The sequence below is a fragment of the Mugil cephalus genome, chromosome 6 (genome assembly GCF_022458985.1).
Source record: "Mugil cephalus isolate CIBA_MC_2020 chromosome 6, CIBA_Mcephalus_1.1, whole genome shotgun sequence".
NCBI classification, from domain to species: domain Eukaryota; kingdom Metazoa; phylum Chordata; class Actinopteri; order Mugiliformes; family Mugilidae; genus Mugil; species Mugil cephalus.
This window is the reverse complement of record NC_061775.1, coordinates 10,293,130-10,313,814: the sequence shown is the minus strand read 5'-3', so window position 1 is coordinate 10,313,814 and position 20,685 is coordinate 10,293,130. Positions and strand designations below refer to the sequence as shown.

Here is a 20,685-nt window from a genome sequence, read left to right as displayed (position 1 = left end):
GTCTGGGCCGCTGGCCTGCTCTCCTGCGCTGCCGTGGCTGCGAGGTAAACGCTTGGGAGAAACAGCGGGGCCATTTGACGGAGGTGAGCGTGAAGACTAAGTCAGATGCGGGTCTTATCTTTCCAGACACCCGCAGGAGAAAAAAAGAAAAAAAAAACGACAGCTACAAAACAAAGTACACCTGATGTTCTCCTCTGAGAATTTATAGGGAGACAAATGATAAGCAAACACACAGTAAACTGAAGTCATCCGACAGAAATCGTCTGCTAAAACTGACTGAAGGTGTGTGCATACTGTTAGGGGAAGGGCTGGAATGGAACGGGAGAACCGCTGCACATGAAGGCGAAGCAGCAGGAGAAGGAGGTGTGGAAATCTGCTCGAGTGCTTGGGTGTCTGCCGCGAGTGAGCCAGTTGACTTGTTGCCAAAGCACACAGTGCAGGCCCGGAGGGCTAGGTCTGGGGCCGAGGCAGGCTGTGGGATGCAGGCCGCCCCCGAGGCAATCTGCGGTTGCGGTGTTGATCGTGGCAACGCAGATCCCGAGCAGGACCAGGTGCTGATCGGAGGGAGCATGCAACTTGGCTGTGAGGCTGAACACCTGCATCTGAATTCGTCTCACGCGACGCTGCCACGCCACCCACCCACCCACCGCATCGGCACCACACCGTTTGCACCCCACCCCACGCCGCCTGATGGCTCTCACGCAATTATGCAAAACCAAATTCCGGTTTGTTCAAATTGAGTGGATGACAAATGTCTGCTTTTAGCGTTTAAGCGCAGCTCCTTGTCCTCGTGTGATTACAGTCGGAGCAGATGATGGGAAACGATGAGCACATGTCAATCGAGCAGCTCTGCGCACGCCTGAGCGCGGCCGCCGTTTTCGTCTACGCGCTTACTTCCCGAAACTACTCAGTCTAACAGCTTCCAGCTTGTTTGGAAAATTACAAAGCAATATCTGAGACTGAATCAGCAGCGCGCTGCGCGGCCTAGGAGAGATTAGGAAGTGAAAGAGTTTGTTTCCTGACAAAAGACACACGAGAGCTGAGGCAGGAAGCCGCTGATTGAGGGGTTTGTTAATTAGATCCAACGGAGCCGGAGGTGAGCAACAGTTACTAAGAGAGGTGTGAGCGTGCCCTGTGACGCTCTCGAGGTGGAACCAACCGACCTGACGGGCGCACAAGAACGCGTGGCTAATGAACGGAGCTGGATATGGTTTGGAACGAAAATCAACAACAGACGGGGGAAGTGATGCAATCAAAGGCGCTTGGTGTTATGTAAAGGCTTGTGTCATGATCTTCATGTGCACCCCTGAGGTATTATCGCAGGCGGCTTGACATGATTGAAGTGTGCGACGTCCCGCCAAAACATCCCATTGACACGCCTGCTTCAGCTCTGCGTCTCTCTCAATGAATAATGCACAGATTAGGATTTATGTAACAACCCTTCAAAGCACAGCAACGTGGGGACGGAGATGAGGACAAGGCCGTCGTCCTTTACACCGAGATGCTTGTGGTATTAATGTTGCCACCTTTCTAGCGTCCTCAGTTCACACTTTACTCAACCCCACGCAGTGGAGGATTAGACGAATATAGCAAAAACTGTCTCTGCTATGAATGGCATTGCATCATGTATTTTTAGGCTCTCAACCTCAGTCGCCTCACTGTTTATATAACTATTCACAGTTTTAATTAATTTAATCTAACACTGCATCTTATCATCAAACTGACTTAGTCTTCTTATTAAATGTCATTTACCTTGTTGTTAATATTGTTCATCTTTTACAATCATTTAATCTTATTGAATTACCTGCTAATTCTTCCTGGAGATGTCGCAATTTCATTTCACTGTTCCCGGTCCTATAATTATTCCTGTCCTGCACATGACTATTAAAAAAAAAACTTGTAACCAAATTACTGTTACTGACATCACTGACAGACTAAACAGTCTAAGTCTCTCAATACTTTCCATGTGTGGCTGTCAGCCTCAAGCCCTGCCCTACTAAATATGGGTTGTGTTATGATATATTGGAAATAAATAAATCCCTAGGACAGCTGGGCACTGTAGTTTCGATCCAATTTTACAGGAAGAAATGGTTAATTTGTTGGGGACTGTTTTTTAATGGCAGCTTAAACCACGACTTGAGCTCCAGTGAGTCATTACAGCAGCGAGACGGTGCCTGTGGGCCTGGCTCACAATGCACGGCTAGCACCGCTGCTAATGACGGGGAATGATGGGACGCCGAAGGCCTAGAAGATATATGGGGCTCTGTTGCAAGGGTCAGTCTTTTCGAGATATTTCTTAACATCAGGAAAAATGGAAAATCTCGGCCTCCTCATTCTGGCGCAACTGAAGGGTGGAGATAAAGCAGAGTCTGAATGTGAAGTAAAAAGGTAAAAGAAAAGGAAACGTGGAAGCATTTGTGTTCATTAGTGCCACGCTGCGCTGCATACAGGAACCTCGGTCTCCGCTAAAGAACACAGGGTACGTCAAATTAGAAAAATGCAGTCTGCTTCCTCGACGGCCGTCAAAACACTGCATCAGCACACCATCTACGCCTGGCCCCACAATCAAAACTAATCACCGCATACTTATCAGCGGAATGTCGACGACCAGACTGCTTATAAATATCCCAGCTTATTTTGAAACCTGATCAAAAATTCTATTCTGGTCTGAGAAAAGAATGAGAGTACGTGATTTTCCGACGGAGCCAAACAGAGAGGGAGCACGGGGTGATAGAGGAAGGAAAGCAGCAGTTTTTTTTTTTTTTTTTTTTTTACAAATAGTTTATGTCAGACGTGGTAATCCTGTGTGGAATGCTGGGCAGGAAAAATCTCTCCGCTACTGTATCGCTGGAGGAAAGCGGAGAGACGGAAGTTGTGGGTTTGCAGAGCTACATATTTGCTGTGCCCTTTTTCTGTTACATGATGCTAGTGCTGTCACCGTGGCAACCACGCGATCCCAGGTCAGGAACAAGGGAGTTCAGTACGGTGCATGGCACTTACGTAAGGAAGGCACAGCTGGACTGAGGAAATGTAGACACTGGTTATGAAAAGGTGATCTAAACTTATTAGACAGACAGACAGACAGACGGAGGGACGGATGTAGGGACGGATGCAGGGACGGATTGAAGGACATTATCCTTATTTCCCCACATTACAACTTTAGTATGAACATTTTGTTAACAATCTTAACCAAATTAAAGCCTGAATTCATGTGCTTTCATTTAATCCCCTCCACGACTTGTAAACAATGTGACGTTTTTTGAGGGGCGGGGCTTAACTGGATGCAAAACATCCGTTGAGCTTGTAAACGGTGGTTAGCATATTTCAAGATACTGTTTTGGTAAGAATGGACGAGGGAAACGCATATTTTAGAGAATATACTAATACACCCACTCCCTGACACCGTAAGTGTTATTTTAAAATGTTAACGCTGACTGACGGGACTGTATTCACTGACCCCTACACTCTCACTCACTGGATGGACAATTTGACCAAAGGAGGACACAGAGGGGACGAAGTCTGGTCTGTCTTTATCTCCAACAAAGACATAACAATAAGTAAGTGGAACTACTGTGGAGGGTAACGTAGTAAATACAACTTCTGCTTGGACAGACCTGAACCACGCAAGTAACGTTGCATTAGCTCGTGGTTAGCATTAGCATTAACATGAAACAACAGTCCTCTAAATAATCATTAACTTAACGTAATTTCAGTCACTATTTTGTTACCCAGGCCTAAACTGATGATGCATTACCAATTAATTTTATCTAATATGAAGTGTGCACGTTGCTGATTGTCTCACTCCAGTCATTTCTTTTAATCGCTAAAGCGAAACCAAAGTTGCCTACGACTGGCAGTGACTGGTATGTGATAAAACGACGGAGAATGAAAACCCAAATGACCTAAAAACATTATGACGGAAAATGGAATTCCTTTTGCTGACAGGAAGCTGAAAGAAAGGCACCCGGGTTTGTTTTCTTGAAGACGTTTCCCCACGCATCCAAATGGCCTTTTCGGTTTTAAACGACTGGTGGTGGAAAATCTGTGGGTGCCGCCCATCAGAAATTCCCGTGACTAATGTCTGTTGACATCCAGTTAGTCACCCGTCATTGGAGGAATCTGAATCTGCGGCAAAACATCTTCCAAGGAACTCTTCAAGTCAAATTGCTCCAGCTTTATAGTCTGGATGAAACATAACTACGAAAACATCCCAGACATGTTGAAGCTTGAATCCTCAGTGAATGTTTAAATCTCATGCTTCAAAATGAATTTAGCCTGTTTCACTACATTCTCATCAAGGACAAGAAATTATTTTTAACATACTTTTATTTAATTTCTTTTTCCAATCTTAAGGCGGTCGAAGGAAAAAAAAGTCTGATACAAAGACTGAAAAGACCTTGGGTTGCAGATTTCTCTGCAGCTCCGTTCCACAGACATCAGCTTCATCCTCTGGCCAGAAGCACACATAATCAAATAGTGTCAAAGACAACAGACACTGGAAATTCAGCCTCAGGTATTCAGTGACAGGGAAATGGCTGTGTCTGTACTCAAGAAGTCAGGGTCCTAATTGTGTGAATTCCGGTGTTAATCCCTCTTGGGGTGGACCACTTGAGAGAAAACACAAGACCTGTTAATCTGGGCTGCTTTACAGACTCTGTAGGAAGTGCAGAACAATGCTCCTCACACTGATGCTCTCTTTCTCTCTGACACACACACACCTCAGGGCACAGAGCAGTAACTGTAAACTCCAACCTCACTGAGCCCGGCACGGTGTGGATCTGTGTTTCTGTGTTTCTTGAGCAATTGTGGACAAAAAGAAATGTGAGAAAAGCACCGACGGCGGCCGCGGCGCGTCAGCATCCTGAGCTTCAGCTTCAAGAGCCTGCGTGCTCACAGTGGAAGCGATTAATCACACGCTGGGTATGGTGTGGTCTCCGCTCTGCCACTTACAGAGAAAATTATTATGGTTAGAGAAGCCCCCCCCGGCAGCATAGCTGAAGAGTGCAGAAGGAGCCGCATGAACAGCACTGTCTCTCAAGTGCTTTCATGTCAGTTGTTGTGTGGCTGTGTTGGAGGATGGGAATGTGTGGGCTGTACAGTGGCTTGGCAACCGGGCCCTCAGATGTTGTGCTGTCTGCTAACAGGAGATCAAACAGCGGGCATGTAGGACCGGCGCGGGGGCGGGGGCGGGTGGGGGACACCTTGTCGTTGCCAAAGGGCATTTGTGCCTGTATGCGTGGATATAATAAATGACGAGAATGAGGGTACACATGTCAAATGCTACATGAAGATCAGAGAGCTCTGTGGGGGGACATGGAGGGAAGGGGGGGGGGCAGCTGCCTGCACCTTGGAGTAATATGTCAATCTACTCTAGTAAGGGAGTGGAAGCAGCCAATATCCCCTTCTGATTTAAGGTCTTTTTAAGAAGATTAGTTGCTCACATACAAAGCAGCACACGGACCTGAGCAAATCCTGACAATCTGCCAACGAAATGAAACTTTAACCCACTTTATCTTGACAATAACAACAATCCCAATCACGTGCTCTGTAAATGGCACATTAAAAGCTTCTGATATTAAAGCCATTACACTGTTTTCCCTTTTCCATTTCAAATACTTCAGTTATTCCAGATGATGAATGAATGATTAATGACCGCGGATGTACTCAGAACCCTTCAAACAATAACAATAAACAAGCCCGATATTATTCTTTTCTTGGCTCGTCGTCCTTTACCATTAGCCGGACTATCAGTCCTGTTGAGCTCGACTTTGATCACCTATAATTACACCGTTGTGCGTTTGTGAACGCGGACTCTTGTGGTAAAGTAGTTTCAGGCACAATCTTGAGACAGATCAGTGAAAACCGGCGAGGCGCGGAGAAAGCGCCGATTCCAGACGAAAACAAAATAACAACTCCGCACGCAATCCGGCACGAGTGCCCTCCTTCGTATGGGAAAAGGAGCGCGCGTCTAACGGGGTGTGTTGTTGGCACGGTTTCGCTGTGGCTGCCTGGCACATACGTGATAAATGTCATAAATGTGTCCGCTGCGCTTGTTCACGCGTCTACTACAATAAATTGTTCTCGGACTGAGTGAATACGTTTGAACAAATCATTTACACAGACACTAGATTCCTTGGTGGAATAGAAACATGTTGACTACAGCTGGTGAATATTGCATGAGCTGTGTACGCAGAGAAAATACACATTCATTTTTGGCATAATTATAATTACAACTATTACTATTAGGCGCTGCACTGCAGTCCAAACTCTGCAGGTCATAAAATCTAAAATGGGATCTAAGAAGAGTAGCCTGCAGCAGGAACAAATCCTAAAACGGTACAACTAAATGTGATGAACAAGAGGAATGTAGATGGAGGCTGGAGGCAGCAGGAGCACTGTAAATCTCACATGTATTACAGCATAAAGTTATGATCAACACACCAAACAGAAACGTGTGTTAGTGCCCATCTCTGTCTACACAAGGTGAAGGATTATGTGAATTCAGCCAATGCGGAGGCTACGGAGATGCGCTCGCGGAAAGCGTTCGCAGTTATCCAACAGGTCAACGGTGGGTCGGTCCTGGTTGATGGCGCTTTGTGTCGTGTGAATGCCGGTTGGTTCACCACGAGAAAAAAAAAGAAAAAGACTAAGAAGAGAGAAACACGAAGAAGAGGAGTGCTTCCAGACTCCTTTTACCCGCTAAACGGAAGAGGAAAGAATGACGAAATACTGCCCATCTGTGTATTAAATAACTTTTGAGTCCAATTACTTTTCGAATACCCTCAAATTGAAGACTCTAAGCCAGTATTCATTTAATAAATGGCACAGTTTTTGTCATTTTAGCTGCTTTCAACGATGTATTCAGGTTTACAATATACAAAAACACAGGGATCTAACCATACACAGTGCAGCTGTATTAGTGCAATAAAATGAGAAGTGAGTACGTAATCTAACTGCACTAACGTCATTAATGCAGGAAGAGGGCCAGAAACGTGGTAGCACGACAATGAGCTGTCCAAATAAGTGTTTGTTAAGATGATTGAACAGAGGATCAGTGTGAGCCACTGAAAACATGGGTCTGTCTCAGTCTATTGAATGACCTTTACACTGAAGATGGGAAAAAACTTCCCAAATCCCTTATGTTATAAAGTATTTCTGGCAGATATTTTCCGATAGATGTTTTGCTGCATGTAAACTCATACAGTCTAGTACATAGGTCTTCAACAGGGGGTCCACGACCCCTAGGGGGTCCGAGCAGGTACCGCATGTGGGGGTCGCAAAATCTTTGGTTGATTAAACCTTTTTTTTTTTTTCAGCCCACAAATTTAAATTTCTTTAAATACACATGAACATGAATCCAACATATTTTCGAAAAGGGATAAACGGAGGCAGAAGACGTTATCTTTCAGTCATCACTCCACTCAGTCAGCGATACGGAAGCCGTCTCAACAGCGCACCGTTTTCTCAGCAGAGCGCAGACCAGTCAATCTAAACCTGCTGTACACAGATGGCCCCGCCCCTATCGCTGCTGAGCCAATCACGAGGCCGCGTATCACACGCTGACTCTGTCAAGTTCCAGGTGAATATCCAGAAGCATTTGCATCAGTAGCAGAACAGAAGCTAACAGTGCAGGTCAGACATCTCATTAAACATATCTCATGAATGTTTAAAGTTGAAACTTGAATCCTCTGTTGCACATGTTAAAAATAAAAAAAATAATATTTGTACCTGTGTATTACTTGAATAGCTTAATACTGAATGCAAAATGATAATAATAATGCATCTTTCTAAATAGCACTCAGGGTCACTCAGGTTGGAGAAATGTCCACACAAGTGTAGCCACAAATTACAACAAATGCTTTTTTTAAATGAATGTGGTTAAACTTACAAACAAACAGGCAGCAAAGCAAAAAAACGTAAAGCTCTGAAAAACTGTGCTCTTACATACTTAGGGTGCCTGAGTTCATATAATGTGTCACAAGGCGCTTATCTGGCCAGTTTGCAGGATTTACGTTTCTGTAGTTGAAGGCGTAGTTGACAGAGCAACCCCTTCAGAGAGGCTGAACAGACTGACTTCAACCAACGCATCGTATAGCTCATAAAACCTCAGGGCTTCTCTTTATGCGCACTGAAATGTTAGGAACATGTGCGTATAAACGTGCGTGCATGAGAACATTTGTAGGTTGTTTTTTTTTTATTACCAACAGTGGCTTGGAAAATTAACAGTGAGCATTAAAAGGGATTTGATTACACTTTTGGAGCCAAAGGTACTCCATCAAGCAGCAGAAAGGCCATGAAAATGTTAGGTAACGAATAAAAAAAAAAAAGAAGAGATATTATACAGCAACTCTTACATGAATCTGTGACACTTTTGAACGTAGCCTTGAATGTAAAAGGTGAGAGGTCAGATTGAGAGATTTGGCTCCTTCTGCAGTCGGTCAGGCACTGAACCTGCGCAGCGTGGCTGCACAATCATATCTGCGTGTTTGCGTGAAAGAATGTCATTAGCACCACGATGACTGAGGCTTCGCATGTGCCAGCGCAGGCAGGGTGTTTTCTTTTTTTTTCTTTTTTAATTTGGTGAAATGCGTTGCGGTTTGTGTGCACGCGCCCGTGTGTGCGTCTGCGTGTGTGTCCTAGCCGGTCAGCGGGGGCTTTTCATCACTCCTCAATTCAAGATCATTCCTGTGGCCGGGCGTCAGCGGCTGAAGACATCAGGCCATTCCACAGAAAAAAAAAAGTGCTCACACTGTATCCCTTTCTCTAATCTCTCAGCAGAAGTTGGCAACACCCAAGCTCCTCTAAGTGCTGACACAGACCTTGACCGCGGGCTTTTGGATAACACGTCTCATTTAAACATGTCACTGTAGAGAAACACAATGACATAATCGAGGCGAGCTGACCATCTCTGGCTAATACAAAGACAGTGGCAGTGGACTCAAGGGCACAGTATACACAAATGTAGTGTTGGGCTGCCCCCTAGGGGACAAGAGCAACAGTTGAGATGATGAAGAAAACCTTGCAACACACTGAGGGTAAAAAATAAATAAATGTGTAAATCTGACTGGATGAACAGTGTCTATATTGGCCTCTGAACTACAGGTCTGTTAATAGTATAAAACTATATAACTCCCTATCCATGACAGGGAAAACCTTTATTAAGGTAAAGAGTTTTCCTTTGATACTACTAAAGATATTTTAACTAACAGGGCGCCCTCTTTTGGTCAAAGACAAACCAGCACATGTCACAAACCACCCACCAGTGTGTCAGACGGCTGCCTTAGACTACACAGTTATTAATCAAAAGGGGAAACTTTAAAATGAGAGGAAAGCTACTTTGGAAAACAGCAAGTGTCATATAAATATAATGCAGCAACGTCCAGATAAAGATCTTTCATCTATGTGCCTTTTTGCCTGCAATTAATATTTTCTGACTATTTTGATGCACAGGCTGTGAACGCAACTCTATTCTACTCAATATTCCCTCACACACTTCAGCTAAGGGGTGAACAGTTTAACAAACTTGTTGTAAGCTTGATAAAAAAAAAAAAAGACAATAGGCTTAAGAGCCTGGCAATTATTTTCTGCAGATTTATGACTAACGGTAACAGATGTCAGAGGGCGAGACAGTTTTTAATTAATGATGACACGCATCCTAAAACATTAAAAGCCTGACTCAGATATTCAGCCAGGTTCATTTCATGCAACACAGAGAGAAAGAAGCAATCCAGCCGAGAGAAGCAGAGGCTGCAGCTGCATTAGCCGTCTAAGAGGGCACAGTTGGATGCTCTCAGATGAAACAAGGTGGTGTCTTTGTTCAAACTGTTCTTCAATACAGAAGAATAAAGGAATCATTGTGGTTTCACTGGGGGCTGCCGCTGAATGCATTTTGCCTTGAAAAGCACTCCTCGCTAGGACAGAGATGTGCTGGAGATCTCCTTCAAGATCCAAAAGATAAACCGGAAAAGCCGGGCAACATCAGCAGGATTGAGAAATGAGTGAGTAATGTTGTTTCTGTCAGATCATATTCAGAGGCTAAAGTGATGACACACAACACTTCTTCTCAAAGACTTCTTGTCAGTCTCATCTAGTTTTATCTGATTTATGTCGTCATGTTCCGCGCTCCGATTCAACAGTGCAGCAACACTATTTCAGACACCTCTACTTCTTGTGCACACCTGGTTTGAAAAGTCCACCTCAAAAGCTGGGCAGCTTGCTCATTTGAAATGAATTGTGGTACATGTGGGAAGAGCAAAAACAATCAAATACTTCTATATTAAGAGTGTCAAATGTTCTCTCTAACTTAATATGCACATTTAAACCACAGTTGAGACCCACTATTATAGTTTGATAACTTTCCCTAATTTTACAATAATAATGTGTTTAAATGCAAATTCCATATACTCTTCTATGAATCCATTCCTTAATACTTGTGACATATAATGTCGTTAAAACTAAAACGCTGCTGAAACACCTGTGCAGTCAGTATTGTGTATTTCTGTATTAACCTGTGACTGGTGCAAAGCTGTGGTTCCTGGTTTTTGTTCCAACTTCTTCTAGAGGTCTGAACATTTTAAATAATTGTTTCGCCGTTTCAGCCGGGATCACGGAGGCTATGATATCAAAGTCCATGTGGAGGCAACCAGGTAACATTTTCTGAAGTTGTCTAACTTCAATAGCACAACGTTGAGGTCAGACAGCCTTAAGAAAAGGGGGGGTCAGAAACAGGGTTAAATATGAGTAAACAAGGACTTCCTCCCCGAGGGTAAAATCTGCACCTGGACTTCTCATTACTGCTGCGCTCTGAGTCTGCTCAGCACCAGAGAGCACATGTGGCTCAGAGGAAACATGCTCATAGCACTGAGAGGTCCAACTTTGCGTCAAGCAAATATACACACACATACACATACGCAGAGAGTCCTGGGAAAGCATACTAGCCAATAAGGATACAAAGGACCACCTCCTCAATCTAACGAGCTAATGACAGTGTTAACCGTACACCGAGAGAGGCTGGGGCGTTTTTCTCTGATGCTCATAGAGCTGTCTCACAGTGCTGTTACGGTCTGTGTAGTACAACAGTCACTCCATCTATCCACAGGGAGGGTCCCAGATTTATTTATGACTCACTGACACTTTGATCCTCTTCAATTTCACAGCTCGAACAGCTTGTTTGCTTCCCCTCTGCTCTGACTCTATAACATCCATCTCCCACTATCAGCAAGATACGAGTGACTTGCCCCATCTGTGCCAGCATGTGCCTCAACTCTTGCCCAAATTTTGGCCTAAAACATATATATCTATATAAAAGTATCCTTACCATCTTTCCCTCCATTTCTGTCTGCCCAAGGTCCTCACCTGGGGCCCCACTAAGCCCCTGTGGTGCTCTGCCATACACCGTGGGGAGAGGGCATTAATCAAAGGTGGAGCAGAAGGAGGAGGAGGAGGAGGAGAGGGTGTTTAGGGTGTCCTGCTCTCCCACCATGTTTTTTTTTTACTCCAGTCTCTCCCTCCCTTTTCAGGACGTTAAATCTCTCACAGTCTGTGGAATCGTCACACTCCTTTGTGCACCGCAACAGCTCTGCGTGGTCAAATGCATGTAAACATCCTTAAAAACAGAATGTGTCGGAAAACCCGCACATATCCACGTGCGGGTCAGACGGAGCGAGGGGTGAGCCGAACAAGAACAAGAGAGTCACTGTTGTTGGAGGAGGAGAGGTCCAAAGGGGGCCAGCTCTTATTTTGACAGTCCCTCTGTCCAGGGAGAAAATGGCCTCTGTTCTGTTTGTTTTCCAGGGAGAAACATCTGAACATCTGTGCTGTTCCTTTGAGCGACACGCTGGGCTAGAGTTACAAGCTGCACCGGTGGGCAAGAACGCATAAACACATGTGCGCTGTCGGACACATTAAGATGCACATGCACAAACTTATTGGGGGAGAAGCACACAAACATGGAAGGATATTCTACACATGATGAATGGCACTTCTGTGGCAGCATGTAATTACGAGTGATGTGCACAAATGTATAAAAACTACATGCATAATCAGATGACATGGAAATACCACAAGACTTCAAAGGCGGAGGGAGGAATGTCGCCCTCATGTCACGGCTGTTTACCACTGTGAAAGTGTACACATGTCTCCTCGGTAGATACGAGCTTGTCTCCGGTCACAGCTGGACTGACAACTTCATTGTTGTGTTGTGTTTTTGTTGCATTACTACATATTGAACCAAGAAATCCAAGGCTCAAAAACAACTCTTAAGCAAACACTGTGTAAGCACTTACATATTTGACTTGGCCAGAATATCTGGCCTTTTGTCGCAGGCCTTCCCTTTCAATAAAACATGTTTTGTCTCCAGGCCCATTTTGTGCTGGGAAATGCTCTGGTTCAGAACTGATAGCGCTCCGAGGAACTTCACCTAAACCACGGAGCCGAATGTGTTCTCTAAACAATGCTTTGCTGTTAGTCTTTCCAGTTTCACACAGTCCTCCCAGGTGCAGTTCTCAACTCGGCCACCAGGGCGCACTGTTACACTGCTCGGTGAACTCTAAACCCCGACACATGAACAAGACACACACATCCACATCTAAACAGGCTGCTGCCACGACTGAGCTGTTTTCTTTCATTCTCCTGGGGGAGATCAGCGTCATGCTTTTTTTTTTGAAAAAAAAAAAAAAAAAACTTTGTCCAACTTCTCCATCTCAGATAATACAGCGAGGTTGTGGCCCAGATGTGAGGCACCAACTCTAAATCTGCTAAAAACACAGTCCCCTTCCCTCCTTCTCTGCTCTCCCTGTGTTTTCCTTCCTAATTTAAGTTGTACTACTTCGCCTGACCGTCTGTTGTCTTTTGAAGCAAGCTGCACATTGTAAGAACCACAAAAACACAAATTAAAGTTAAATTTCATGTTTTGAAATTCAAGCGGATAAAGTGCAGATATTTATAGTCAAAATTATAATCACATGAGGAAGATTAAAGGAAATACACATAAAAGTAAAGCTGGAAAAAGTGGGAAAAGAGTTTCAGCTGCAGTTTTGCAAATCAAACTGACAAAATATTAATTTTATTATTTGACAGCATCTATTTGTCACAGAGCAGCCAATGGCAGGACAACCCTTCAGTTTAAATGTAGGGTGACAGTGGCTCTGCCCCAAAACGAATACAGCCATACTGTATATACAGCTTCTCCTTTATTACACCCGAACCTTTATTCACAATCACTGCCCACACAGCTCCAGGAGTTGGGCGTCACGTGTAGTTACGCGGCTAAAGAACAACATTTTGCAAACCACATCTGGGAGGTGCAGGGACTCACGCAGAAATTGTTACCTGTAAAATGGTTAAAATAGAGGACTGAGATACTTTGAAACAGAATATACACGACTAACAGACTATCACCTACTGGACATGGGTTGGTATTTGAGAGAGATGCTGAGGCATTAAAGCGGGACCCAGCCCTCTGAAATAAATGTATTCTTAAAGCAAATGCCATGCTGTGAGCCCACTTAACCAGGTGAAAAGAAACAACCTCCACAAGAAGACTCATATTCAGATCAACAAGGAAAGAGAGCAAAGTAGCAGGGACTTTTGGTCACTTAGAGACTGAGAGACATATGAGAAGTTTCTAGCGTCGCCTGTGTGACAGTTGCTGTGTTTACATGGACACTAACACTCAGAGCTCAGTTGGACCAACAGTGTCTGGTCTAACGGCTTAAGTTGGAATAGACTGATCAGAAACAGTTAAGTGACCTGCTGAATAGGAAAATGTTACCGTATAATACCCATGAAAACCCTTGATTATTTCTCTCTAGTTGAAATAAGCACGTCCGTTTCGAGCGTGTCTGTGTAAACATCAGGTGATGTGACAAGTTTCCAGGAGGTACAGAAACTTGGCCGTAGCAACATGACAAATTGTTCAAACAAAAAATGAACGAACCCAGATTCGGGCAGCACCAATGAAAACACAAGTCTGTCTCGGTCATTGTTTTCTGTTCGGTTGTCGTAAAAATGGAACAAAGGTTTCCTTCCATTGTATTTCCAGCAGATTTAACGCTCCACAGCGAACCATTTTTTTTAATTTATTCTGATTGAAGTCTGAAGTTTGAAAGTTTGAAGCTGTGGAATATTAATTTGAAATCTATGAGAATGAGAAGGATTCGACCCAGTTGAAGAAACGTTGATATAAAAGGTAGGCATTTTCATTTCATTTTACTGACCACTAGTAACACTAAGAAGTAAGGATTTTATGAATGTCCGGGTTCAGTTTATGTTGTGAACAAAGACATGTGGGTAAGAGGTTACACAGTCCTGCTGCTGGTTCTACCATGTTCTGATGATGGTGAGTTGATGCAAACGTGTTAAAAATGCAGGAATGCACAGACCAAAAGCGAAGAGAAGTTAGCACAGAAATCACTGAAAATATATTCAAGTAACTTAGAAGATAACTTAGAAGATCTAGTTCTCTAATGTTTTGGGAAGTTCGCAGAATACAAGTGTGATTAACCTCCTGAGACCCTGCGTCCTCATATGGGGACGTTAAGTTTCAGGTTTGTGGCAGCTTCGTCTTCTGCATTTAGACTTTTATCCTCCTAACTAGATACTAGTTGGTATATAAACATGATTTCAGTGGATTCATTCTGCAGCCAATCGCATAACAAAAGTGGACAAGGTGCAAAACTTCATCATATTTTACAGCTGAAACTTTTATGCTTATTAACTTTTCATAAAAAGAACAAATTCCATCAATAGTAACAACCTATAACTTCGCTAATTAGCAAATACTCGTTTGAGGACAGAGGGAATTCATTATTTGCAATTCTGTCTTTCCACAGCCATGTTCAGTTTTATATTTTGTTACATATTGGGGACTTTATTAAAACATACAGTGAAATAATCCCTGTGTCCACATATGAGGACATAATGTTTTCCAAAAACTACTTCCACTTCAAAGATGATGCTTAGTTTTTTTTATACTTTTTATACTTCTTATACTTTTTTATACGTACTATATTTTTTATACTATAGGTCTTTTAGTATTTCATACTATAGGTCTCAGGAGGTTAAACACAAATGGATCATTGTGTGGCTAAGAAAAACCAGTAACACACAACCAACTGAACCCTCACAAAGTCAGAAGTCACAAGAAATAGTCCCAAACTATGAAATGAGATATAATATTCTAGCTGATCAGATCCAGGCTAATTGTTTTTCTCTATGATATATTCTCCATGCTAAGCTAATGGACTGCTAGCTGGTGCTTCACGTTTACCGTCTATTCCAGTGTTACCGTCTCCTCTGACTCAACATAAAGGTTGAATCAGAGGAGGTGTTGTCACTTTACAAAACTAAATTATTTATACAAGCGTAGCCAGCAAATGTCTGTTTGTGTCTGTCTGTTCGTGTCTGTGTGGTGTCATTTTGTTGTGAAAAAAAGTTGCAAATTGCAGTAGAAAAAAATAATCCTAGCTTTCACTCACTACATGCTAAAAAGTTGAAAAGCCGCTATATAAAGCATCATTAAAGTAGATAAAATAGGTGATAAGTGATGATGTATATTTAACCTTCAAACACACAGTCATTCTATGGTTGTTGCTTCACATACAATTTAAAGACTACAAAGATTCCACTGAATGGACAAAAAAGATAAAAAAGGTATAAATAACAGTCAAAATGAATACACTGTAATATAATATATATAGTCCTGCACAAAATCCTGATAGAAGAGAGTAGCAAATTAGGCCACACCCTCATTTAGATGAAAACAAACCAGTGGCGGTAAGTACAAATCCCCCTGTACTCACTGTTTATTTTGTGTTGCTGGCCAGAAAGCAAGTGAAATGGCTAACGTTAGTCAGGCAGACACATATATAATGTCGTTGCTGAGCGACCATCTGCGACGTTATCACTGAATCGCCTGGTAACATGTAACATCTGTCATCAATTCATAATCATTCCATAATGTTAAATTAATGAATCGCGACATAAACACAGCATGGAGCTTAGCCAACGTTAACCCTTTCATTTTAAATAAAAAACACCTTACAGTAACTCTGTGAGTTTTATAGTTTAAGTTGTTCAAAGAACAATACACAACGCTCGTAAAAACATCTCCTTTATTTTCGCCCATGAGGGGGCGTGGCCTCACCAGTGACGTAAGGTCACTCTCTTCCATACACGACTGTAATAGCGTTCAGTTCATGTTGAAACAATGCCAGGAAGGTGGTAACTTCAGGTGTATGATCACTGCAGAGGATTTGTGTTGCTGTTAAACTGAATCAAACACCAAAATGTTTCTGTTATTTAGCCTAGCCCACTGACTGAAACAGAGTTGTTGCAGTAATAGAAACATGTGTCAGTCAGCACAAAACAATGCAATTCATTAGCACTACAAACCACAGCCTCCTCAATGAAAACGCAGTTGTATCAACAGCTCTCTCAGTTATTTGAAACTAGTAGTGAACACCATAACCTCCACGAAGCTAAGATTTAGTGCAAGATTTAGTGTCTTATTAGAATGCCTTCGTTTTCCCTGGTGTACCCAATGAACAGTAAGTGTGTAGTATAGGATATAAGTTGTATCACGCCAGACTGAAGGAGATGCTGGTTGCTTTTACATGTCGGTCCCAAACACGTCTAAAGCTCCGCAAGTGGGTGTCAGATGAGCGGGTGAAAGTGTTCGGAAGCCTGATGGCAAATGTTCAATCCCACACACTAGGAAGCGCGATAATGTGATAACGCGCATGGAAGCCCAGATTGCCCTGAGTGCACCCCGGCTACTCGGAGCCCACAGCACCATGCTAATAAAGAGATGGAGGAGAGGCATGGCTGCGGGCCAGCTCCACTGCTGGGGTTATCATTAATGAACTGTGGAGCAAGGCGAGGGGGCTGTAATTCATGACAGAACATCATTTGCTCCTCCAAAGCTGCACGATTTCCCAATGAAAAGCAGCCAGACGCAGTGAAAAACCACCAAACAACCAATGATAGCGAAAGAAACTCCTTGTGGTTTATATATAACATATTGTACAGTGAAGTGCGATTTCCACAGTCTAAACACACGTGTGCGTGATTACAAAAATAAGACAGAAACGGGTAATAATTGTAAACCGCTCTTTACAAAATTCACACGTTGCCAGAAAGGAAATTGTTAACATACCGAGATTCGTATTCTCATCTCCTTCCCAGATAATGCATAATTTATTTTCTATTTGTTCTTACAAGCACGCTGCCTGAAGTGTTGATGTGGAAACTCGCTCACAGAGGAATACTCATAAATACCGACTTATGAACTGAGATAATTATGATGTTCAAAAATTATTGCCGTGACAGAGGCTCAGAAAAAAAGAAAGAAAAAAAAGGGCGCACGCAGAGAATCCGAGCTGCCAGACGCATCCACGCGAACTTGTTCTGGCAAAACGGCAGGAGCTTCCAAGGTTTACCGCTCGGGCCGCACAATCGCATCAGTTTCAACAACAGGCAAAACAGTCTTTCACGTGTTGAGTGCTGCCATTTTGTGGCCCTCGACCCACTTCAAACATCTCCATTTGAGGGTGCAGAAAAAGGTTTTCTGTAAACGTACACCCCCTGAATGAGTAAGCACTTCCTGCTTCAGCCAGGACTGGTGGGGTGGTGGTGGGGGGGCAGACTCTGAAAAATACAACCGAAATCTCACATACTTATCAAATTATAGAAAGGTTCTTTATTGGAGCATACGTCAAATTAATAGGCAACTTTACAACTACAACAGAAACACTTGGTTCCCATTAAATCATCTAATGTAAACAGAGAACTGTAGTTTTATAGTTAGAAAACATCCAGGAGATGGAGGGAGATAGAGGAGAAAACAATGGGGGAGGAGAACGCGACTGTTTATTTACCGTGTTCGGAAGAAAGAAAAAAAAACTTTCCAAAATGTCCGCCAGTGTGGACAGAAACGCTCCCACAAACCGCAGACAAATGTCTGCTCGCTCGCTCGCACGCACGCGCGCGGCTTTACGTTTAAACACAACCATCAGACATGAGGAGGACAGATAGAGGGGAGAGGGTGGTGCAGCTGATGAAAAGACACGATTAACCTTTGATCTCGGCTCCGTACAACGCATGCGTGCGAGTGTGTGTGTGTGCGCGCGGGCTGTAAGAGCACGTGTGTGTGCACGGACAGGGAGAAGGAAAGTGCGCGTGTGTGTTTGCCGAATGATAACTGCGCTATGTGCTCGCTGCTCCCCTGGGAGACACAGATAGATTACGATGAAGTTGTTCAGATCCTTTGATAGTGGCTGCAGGGATGGAGCAAGAAGGGAGAGGGGGGAGGTAGTTGTGGCGACTGTGTGTGTAAAGTGTGTGCGTTTGACGGCCGGGCGACATGTTGGCCGGGGTGGTTGCGTAGTCTCTCCCCTGTGGTGGTCCCTGGGTGCTGCTGGTCTGAATTACACGCTGCGGACGAGGGGGACGGACGCGGGTGGGCGGGAGAATGCGCGCCTGACCTCCAAACACCCGGCCCGACCCCGGGGGCAGAGCATGGGAACGCCGCGGCCTTGTATACACGAGGGTGCACGTCGAAGGCAGAAAAGGCGCGCGTCTCCGAGCGCGCGTCTGTGGGAAAGCAGGGGAGAGAGAGATTAGCTTCTATACGCGCCGGACAGCGAGCCGCGCGTTTGTGTGAACAAGTTCATGCGTGACCGTTTATTGACTTTACAAAAGCTATGACTGCACGGTCAGGAGGAGGGTGTCAGATGTGATTGTGAGGGAGAGTTGCGGGTTTCATTTGATACCTGGAAACCAAACAAACAGCCCAGAAGAGGCAGACCTGAACTCAGAGCAATAAACTCCACTGACATCTGAGACGCTGAGTCTGTTTACCAGCTCATCAGTCAACACGCCACAGCGGCATACACACACACACACACACACACACACGGACATATCTCAGTCTGCATATACCTTAATCTGATGCCCACGCTCGTACAGTGCCGCTTCTTACAGAACGAACACTGCTGGGTGAAGTCAGACTGTTGCACTGTGAGATAATCAGAGACACGATGGTGTAAAAAAACTGAGGACAGATTGGACGAGAAACCCAACATGAAATGACTTGTTTTGCACCACAAAGACGTCTTCAGTGGTCACGAGTCCCTGTGAAGGGCAAAGAGGGGTGGGATGCAACAGAAAGCAGAGATTGAAGCCATATGTGGAGGCGTAACACACATCACACACACACACACAGATTGATTGATTAATCTGGAATCTTTTCTCTTTTTTTCCCCCCCTTTTCTAAAAGTTCCACAGCAAAACCAAAACAGACGACAATGTGCTGCTCGTTTACTGCAACGCTCGCTTACGTTTAAAGGGTTTAAAGTCGTTTTTTTCCCACTCCCTTTACCTTCGTCTTTTGTGCACACTTTGCCGTGACTCACTCATCCACTCGTTCGGACGCACACCATTGCGGTGCGGGACGACTCGACGTCGTCTCCGCGTGGGAGAGCGATGAGGTGTTGCGCGACGCTTGGACGCAAACTGAAGCTGCGGAGAACAAAGGGAGCGAGACAAAGACTGCGTCCTTAAGTCCCAGTTCTACCGGAGCGATGTAGCAAACACAAAGTTAAATGACCTCCCCACAGACAACTTCTCCAAAGAGTGGAACGAGTTTCTGTTATTGCTCTGACTGAAGGGGTAGTATCACATAGCGGGAGGGACGGGTTGTATCACTGCGTAGTCCCACTGTGAGGAGGAAGACGGAGGCTAGAGAGGGATGAGAGGAGCATGTGAACAGTTTCACCGTTTCTTCAGCACTTGGAGTGGAACTCTCTGTGTAGATTTTGTAATTTAACTGGGCCACTGAATTCATAAAAGACAGGACATTTCACTTCTCCTTTCACTTCACAGTTTCTGAGGTATCAAGAGGCAGCAGGGTGCATCATGGGAACTGGAACAGAGAACTCAACACTCAGCTGCACTCCTCAAAATATAAAACCTGGCACCGAACCTACTGCACAGAGGGTCTGTTTCCTCAGAAGCATGTAGTTTCTAGTGAACCACGTTCTGCGGTTTATCTGAAACAATGGGGACATTCAGAGCTTTTTTAAAGAGTTAGTTATCTTTCTGCAGTAATTCTCGCATTCTTGAACATCTTGGACAAAAGACTATCTCTAGAGTAGCTGATTACAGGAGTCTACGCCAATTTAACCTCCTGAGACCCAAGCATTTGTTTGGAATGCATCTGAATTTCCTTAAGATAAGATAAAGATCCTTAGGTATGTGGTGTTAGTAGGAAAACATAAGCATCACCTTTGAACTGGAATTATTTCAGTACATATTACAATTTAACTCACTATGTATACCAAAATATTTATTTTAATGCAAAAACAGATTTGGAAACGATGAAATCCCAACGTCCTCAAATGAGCACTCGTGAATCTGTTAAATTTGCATGTTGTATCGAACTAGAAACGCAGGCATAAATAAACAAGTGTATCGACCCTTCGCTACCAGTACAGCAGGTCTAAATAAAGTGGAATACAAACCTGAAACATAATGTCCCACTGTGAGGACGCTGGGTCTCAGGTGATTTAAGGTTATGTTTATCTGTAATTAGTCTCTAACAGGGCTTTTAGCTTGTGGGTGAAAAGGGACAAGGCTGTGGCAGCACAGCAGATTACAACAAATGGTTTTTGCTCATATTCAAAATAA

General features: G+C 43.9%; 1 protein-coding gene across 1 annotated transcript in view; it reads right to left on the bottom strand.

Moving 5' to 3' along the window:
• The window catches only part of scfd2 (sec1 family domain containing 2), an 88,048-nt gene that overhangs the window by 14,356 nt on the left and 53,007 nt on the right, over positions 1-20,685 (bottom strand). The gene's annotated exons all lie outside the window — the stretch shown is intronic.